This window comes from Pristiophorus japonicus, chromosome 4 (genome assembly GCF_044704955.1).
Source record: "Pristiophorus japonicus isolate sPriJap1 chromosome 4, sPriJap1.hap1, whole genome shotgun sequence".
Taxonomy (NCBI): Eukaryota; Metazoa; Chordata; class Chondrichthyes; family Pristiophoridae; genus Pristiophorus; species Pristiophorus japonicus.
The window spans coordinates 8,476,607-8,484,529 of record NC_091980.1 but is presented as its reverse complement, the minus strand read 5'-3'; positions in this window follow the sequence as shown (position 1 = coordinate 8,484,529).

Genomic DNA, 7,923 nt, shown 5'->3' with positions numbered 1-7,923 from the left:
GCCCACCTCTCGCGGAAGGCCGCGAGCGTACCGGTGGACACCGCGTGCTCCATCTCCAAGGACACCCTGGACCGGATGTAAGAGCGGAAGAGAGGCAGGCAGTCAGGTTGAACGACCCCCTCGACCGCCCGCTGCCTGGACCGGCTGATGGCACCCTTGGCCGTGCCCAGGAGCAGTCCTACGAGGAGGCCTTCGGACCTACCCGCTCCCCTCCGCACAGGGTGCCCAAAGATCAGGAGAGTGGGACTGAAGTGCAGCCAGAATTTCAGGAGCAGCCCCTTCAAATAGTGGAACAGGGGCTGCAACCTCGTGCATTCAATAAAAACATGGAACACGGACTCCTCCAGACCGCAGAAATTGCAGGCGGCCTGGGAGTCCGTGAACCGGCTTAAAAATTTATTGCACGGCACTGCTCCGTGCACCACCCTCCAGGCCAAGTCCCCGATGAATAGTGGGAGGACCCCTTCGTAGAGTGCCCTCCATCGGGGACCCCCGCCTCCTCCGGACGGCAAGATGGTACGCCATGGCGTGTCCGGACGGCCGGCGAGGATGGCAAAGTTGAGGGTGTGCAGGAGCAGCCCGTACAGGAAACCCCTCCGCGCGGAACTGAAAGGCACGGAGGGGATTTCCCCGAGGCGGCTCAAGTTGTGAGGCGCCGGCCCCCGAGGGAGGTTCCGGGGTTTGGCGCCGATGAGGAATTCCGTCCGGACGGGGGTCAGTTCGGACGGGATCTCCCCACGTGCTTGAGCCTCCTCGATACACCTAACGGAGTCAGGGCCCAGAGCTGTTTTTAGCGACTCGATGGCATCGGCCGCGCGGCGGACGTTGGCAGAATTTAGGCGCCGCGCCAGCGTGACTGGCGCCATCCAGCCCGCTCCTCCGCCATCGAGCAGGTCCCTGACCCTGGTCACCTCACCAGCCACAGCCCTCTCTTCCGACCGCCACATAAAACCTCGGCCGTGGAGGTACGGATTCCCGAGCAGCGGCTCCTGCAGGACGGCCGCCACTCCAGCCGGTGGAGAGCTGCGCTTGGTGGAGACTTTGTTCCAGACCCTGATGAGTTCCCTGTAAAAGACAGGCAGCTCCCGGAGGGCGGTCCTGGCACCCCCCAAGTTCACAAACAGGAGCTGCGTGTCATAATTGAGGTCGAGCTGCTGGCGGAAGAAATACCTCGCCAGAGCACACCACCTAGGAGGGGGCTCGACGTAAAGGTATCTCTGCAGGGTCTGAAGACGGAAAGTCGCGAGCTGGGCGCTGACGCACACCAACGACTGACCGCCCTCCTCAAGCGGGAGACTCAAGACCGCGGCAGAGACCCAGTGCTTCCTGTTGTTCCAGAAGAAGTCCACCAGCTTCTTCTGTATCTTGGCGACAAACGCAGGGGGAGGGGTCAAAGTGACCAGCCGGTACCACAGCATTGCGGCCACCAGCTGGTTTATGACTAGCGCTCGACCCCTGTAGGACAGCACTCGGAGCAGTCCTGTCCAGCGCCCTAGGCGAGCGGCGACCTTGGCCTCCAGCTCCTGCCAGTTCGCCGGCCAGGCTCCCTCGTCGGGGCTAAGGTAGACTCCCAGATAGAGGAGATGGGTCGTGCTCCAGGCAAAAGGCCTGAGCTCCTCCGGCAGGGAGTCCACCCGCCACTGACCCACCAGGAGTCCGGAACATTTCTCCCAGTTGATCCTGGCGGAGGACGCGGCCGAGTAAATCTCCTGGCACTCACGCATCCTCCGCAGGTCAGCGGGATCCTCTATCGCGAGGAGCACGTCATCGGCGTAAGCCGAGAGGACGACCTCCACGCCCGGCCCTTGCAGAGCCAGTCCCGTCAACCTCGTCCGCAAGAGGCGCAGGAAAGGCTCCACGCAAACGGCGTATAACTGGCCGGACATGGGGCATCCCTGGCGCACCCCTCTCCTAAAGCGAAGGGGCGCCGTCAAGGACCCGTTAACCTTAATCAGACACTCCGCGGCGGCGTACAAAAGTCGGATCCGGGCGACGAAATGCGTCCCGAACCCGAAAGCGCGCAGAGTTCCGAGCAGATAGTCGTGATCCACCCTGTCGAACGCCTTCTCTTGGTCGAGGGATAGGAAGGCGACCGACAGACCAGCCTCCTGGGAACAATGGATGAGGTCCCGGACCAGATGGATGTTGTCGTGAATTGTCCGGCCCGGGACCGTGTATGACTGGTCGGGGTGGATCATGTGGTCCAGCACGGCACCAAGGCGAGCAGACATCGCCCTGGCGAAGATTTTGTAGTCCGTGCTGAGGAGGGAGACCGGGCGCCAGTTCTTAAGGAGGCGGAGATCGCCCTTCTTAGGCAGCAGGACGATGACTGCCCTGCGCCAAGAGAGGGGCATCTCCCCGGTCGCCAGACTTTCCCCCAGGACCCGCGCGTAGTCGCTCCCCAGGACGTCCCAGAACGCCCTGTGGAACTCCACGGTCAGCCCGTCCAGCCCCGGGGATTTTCCCCTCGAGAGCCGGGCGAGGGCACCGTCCTTGTGCATGAATCCCAAAAAGTTAGTTTGCAGGTGCAGCGGGTAATCAGGAAGGCGAATGGCCTTCATTGCGAGAGGGATGGAATACAAAAGCAGGGAGGTCCTGCTGCAACTGTATAGGGTATTGCTGAGGCTGCACCTGGAGTACTGCGTGCAGTTTTGGTCACCTTACTTAAGGAAGGATATACTAGCTTTGGAGGGGGTACAGAGACGATTCACTAGGCTGATTCCGGAGATGATGGGGTTACCTTATGAAGATAGATTGAGTAGACTGGGTCTTTACTCTTGGGTTTCAGAAGGATGAGGGGTGATCTTATAGACACATTTAAAATAATGAAAGGGATAGACAAGATAGAGGCAGAGAGGTTGTTTCCACTGGTCAGGGAGACTAGAACTCAGACAGCCTCAAAATACGGGGGAGCCAATTTAAAACCGAGTTGAGAAGGAATTTCTTCTCCCAGAGGGTTGTGAATCTGTGGAATTCTCTGCCCAAGGAAGCAGTTGAGGCTAGCTCATTGAATGTATTCAAATCACAGATAGATAGATTTTTAACCAATAAGGGAATTTAAGGGTTACGGGGAGCGGGCGGGTAAGTGGAGCTGAGTCCACGGCCAGATCAGCCATGATCTTGTTGAATGGCGGAGCAGGCTCGAGGGGCTAGATGGCCTACTCCTGTTCCTAATTCTTATGTTCTTATGTTACTTTGTTCACAGTACTTGCAGCAGCATTACTATGCTGGAAAATTTGTTTGGTATTGTCACTGGTGGAGATAAATGCCTGGGCTATCGCTATGGCTTTACTCAAGGTTGGGGCCTCTACAGTCAAAAGTTTGCGAAGTATTACTTCATGGCCAATGCCAAGTACAAAGAAGTCCCTAAGCATATGCTCCAAGTGTCCTTCAAATTCGCAATGTCCGGCAAGGTGCCTTAGCTCGGCGATGTAGCTCGTCAGGATTCGCGGGATGGCGAGACTGACCTATCAAGACAGACTGGATCAACCGGGCTTGTATTCACTGGAGTTCAGAAGAATGAGAGGGGACCTCATAGAAACGTTTAAAATTCTGATGGGTTCAGACAGGTTAGATGCAGGAAGAATGTTGGGGAAGTCCAGAACCAGGGGTCACAGTCTAAGGATAAGGGGTAAGCCATTTAGGACCAAGATAAGGAGAAACTTCTTCACCCAGAGAGTGGTAAACCTGTGGAATTCTCTACCACAGAAAGTTGTTTAGGCCAATTCGCTAAATATATTCAAAAAGGAGTTAGATGTAGTCCTTACTACTAGGGGGATCAAGGGGTATGGCGAGAAAGCAGGAATGGGGTACTGAAGTTGCATGTTCAGCCATGAACTCATTGAATGGCGGTGCAGGCTAGAAGGGCCGAATGGCCTACTCCTGTTTCTATGCCACTTCCTGGCTTTCAGACCTCTTGTATGTGTAGAACCGATACCTTGCCATCAGAACGCTTTCCTTCGGGTTTAGATGCTCCCAGACCAGAGTGCACAACTCATCGTACGACTTGACTGTGGGTTTTGCTGGAGCGAGCAGGTTTTTCATGAGGCCATACGTTGATGCCCAGCAAATGGTGAGGAGGATCGCCCTTCGTTTCGCAGCGATTGCTTCTCCTTCCAGTTCGTTGGCCACGAAGTAATGGCCAAGTCGCTCCACGAAGGTTTCCCAATCATCTCCCTCTGAAAATTTCTCCAGGATGCCCACAGTTCTCTGCATTGTTGCGTTGGGGTTCGTTATCTGTATCTCATCGCCAGTTGTTATGTCTTGGATAAAGAGTCAGACTAGATACTGCAAGCTCAATGTAAGTGTGACCATAGTCCTTTATTGCAGATCTCAGAGTGTCTCTCCAGCCTGTGAGGCCTCCTTATATACAGGTACTCCCAAGGGATTGTGGGATCCCTTGGGACTCCTAGGGATAAGCCCTCTGGTGGTTAGACATGGTAATTACAGGTTTACATCCAAAACCCTCCTAGAGTCCAGAAATCTATCAGTCTCAGCCTTGAATATATACTCAGAGACTCAGCATTCACAGCCCTCTGGGGTAGTGAATTCCAAAGATTCACCACTCTCTGAGTGAAGAGGTTTCTCCTCATCTCTGTCTTAAATGGCTGACCACTTACTCTGAGACTGTGCTCTCTAGTTCTAGATACTCCATCCAGGGGACACAACCTCTCAGCATCTACCCTGTCAATCCGCTTCAGAATCTTGCACGTTTCAGACACTTCATGGCTCAGACAGGGCATTACATTATGGCTCAGACAGAACATTACATCATGGTGCAGACAGGGCATTACATCATGGCTCAGACAGAACATTACATCATGGTGCAGACAGGACATTACATCATGGTGCAGACAGGGCATTACATCATGGTGCAGACAGGTAATTACATCATGGCTCAGACAGGGCATTACATCGTGGTGCAGACAGGACATTACATCATGGCTCATACAGGACATTACATCATGTGGCAGACAGGGCATTACATCATGGTGCAGACAGGGCTTAAATCATGGTGCAGACAGGGCATTACATCATGGTGCAGACAGGGCTTAAATCATGGTGCAGACAGGGCATTACATCATGGCGCAGGCAGGGCATTACATCATGGTGCAGACAGGGCATTACATCATTGTGCAGACAGGACATTACATCATAGCGCAGACAGGACATTACATCATGGCTCAGACAGGGCATTACATCATGGCTCAGACAGAACATTACATCATGGCTCAGACAGGGCATTACATCATGGTGCAGACAGGGCATTACATCATTGTGCAGACAGGACATTACATCATGGCTCAGACAGGGCATTACATCATGGCTCATACAGGACATTACATCATGGCTCAGACAGGACATTACATCATGGTGCAGACAGGGCATTACATCATGGCGCAGACAGGACATTACATCATGGCGCAGACAGGACATTACATCATGGTGCAGACAGGGCATTACATCATGGCTCAGGCAGGTTTATTAAAATCTACCTTCACCTGCCGTAATTTCTTCTTGTGTGGCTTGTATTTGTTTTGTCTTAAAACACTGCTATGAAACACCTTGGGACGTTTTACTACGTTAAAGGCGCGATATAAATACAGTTGTTGTTGTTGTTATTGTTGGTGGTTCAGGCTGACCATTACGTCATCGCATCGCGATCAGACGGAAGGCGGCGAAGACGTCATCGCGTTGAGACGTTCGTTGACGTCAAGGCGTCAGGCGTGCAGGCCGCCCAGGCGGGCGGGGGAAGATGGCGTCGCTGCTGCAGCTGGAGCGGGTGGTGTACCTGGTGGAGGGCGACAAGAAGCTCCGCCTGCCGCTCTCGCAGCTTTACTTCTGCCGCTACTGCCACGAGCTGCGCTCGCTCGAGTGTGTCTCCCATGAAGTAGGTGCCGCCGCTCCGCTCTAAAACCCGGCTCCCAACCCGCCCTCCCCCGGCCATCCCCGCCTCCCATTGGCTGGTCCCGCTGTCACTCAACCCTGCCGGCCAATGGCAGCGCGCCGCCGGCTGGCAGTCTGGCCGTCCCTCTGGCGACAGGGTGTGGCTGGGATGTCTGAGGGGCTGAGGGCCCGGCCCCCCGCCCACAGCCCGGGACAGTGGGCCCCCCCCCCTCAACCCCCACCCACAGCCCGGGACAGTGGGACCCTCCCCCTCACCCCTCACCCCCATCCACAGCCCGGGACAGTGGGACCCTCCCCCTCACCCCTCACCCCCATCCACAGCCCGGGACAGTGGGACCCTCCCCCTCACCCCTCACCCCCATCCACAGCCCGGGACAGTGGGACCCTCCCCCTCACCCCTCACCCCCATCCACAGCCCGGGACAGTGGGACCCTCCCCCTCACCCCTCACCCCCATCCACAGCCCGGGACAGTGGGACCCTCCCCCTCACCCCTCACCCCCATCCACAGCCCGGGACAGTGGGACCCTCCCCCTCACCCCTCACCCCCATCCACAGCCCGGGACAGTGGGACCCTCCCCCTCACCCCTCACCCCCATCCACAGCCCGGGACAGTGGGACCCTCCCCCTCACCCCTCACCCCCGCCCACAGCCCGGGACAGTGGGCCCCCCCCCCTCAACCCCCATCCACAGCCCGGGACAGTGGGACCCTCCCCCTCACCCCTCACCCCCATCCACAGCCCGGGACAGTGGGACCCTCCCCCTCACCCCTCACCCCCATCCACAGCCCGGGACAGTGGGACCCACCCCCCCCCCCCTCAACCTCCACCCTCACCCCCATCCACAGCCCGGGACAGTGGGACCCTCCCCCTCACCCCTCACCCCCGCCCACAGCCCGGGACAGTGGGCCCCCCCCCCTCAACCCCCATCCACAGCCCGGGACAGTGGGACCCTCCCCCTCACCCCTCACCCCCATCCACAGCCCGGGACAGTGGGACCCTCCCCCTCACCCCTCACCCCCATCCACAGCCCGGGACAGTGGGACCCACCCCCCCCCCCCTCAACCTCCACCCTCACCCCCATCCACAGCCCGGGACAGTGGGACACCCCCCCCCCTCAACCCTCACCCCTCACCCCCATCCACAGCCCGGGACAGTGGGCCCCCCCCCCTCAACCCCCACCCACAGCCCGGGACAGTGGGACCCTCCCCCTCACCCCTCACCCCCATCCACAGCCCGGGACAGTGGGACCCCCCTCACCCCCATCCACAGCCCGGGACAGTGGGACCCTCCCCCTCACCCCTCAACCTCCACCCTCACCCCCATCCACAGCCCGGGACAGTGGGACCCCCCCCCCCCCCTCAACCTCCACCCTCACCCCCATCCACAGCCCGGGGACAGTGGGACACCCCCCCCCCTCAACCCTCACCCCCTCACCCCCATCCACAGCCCGGGACAGTGGGACCCCCCCCCCCCTCAACCTCCACCCTCACCCCCATCCACAGCCCGGGACAGTGGGACACCCCCCCCCCACAACCCTCACCCCTCACCCCCCATCCACAGCCCCAGTGGGACCCCCCCCCCTCAACCTCACCCTCACCCCCTCCACAGCCCGGGACAGTGGGACCCCCCCCCCCCCCCCTCAACCTCCACCTCACCCCCATCCACAGCCCGGACAGTGGGACACCCCCCCCCCTCAACCCTCACCCCTCACCCCCATCCACAGCCCGGGACAGTGGACCCCCCCCCCCCCCCTCAACCTCCACCCTCACCCCCATCCACAGCCCGGGACAGTGGGACACCCCCCCCCCCCCTCACCCTCACCCTCACCCCCATCCACAGCCCGGGACAGTGGGACCCCCCCCCCTCAACCTCCACCCTCACCCCCATCCACAGCCGGGACAGTGGGACACCCTCACCCCTCACCCCTCACCCCCATCCACAGCCCGGGACAGTGGGACCCCCCCCCCCCCCCTCAACCTCCACCCTCACCCCCATCCACAGCCCGGGGACAGTGGG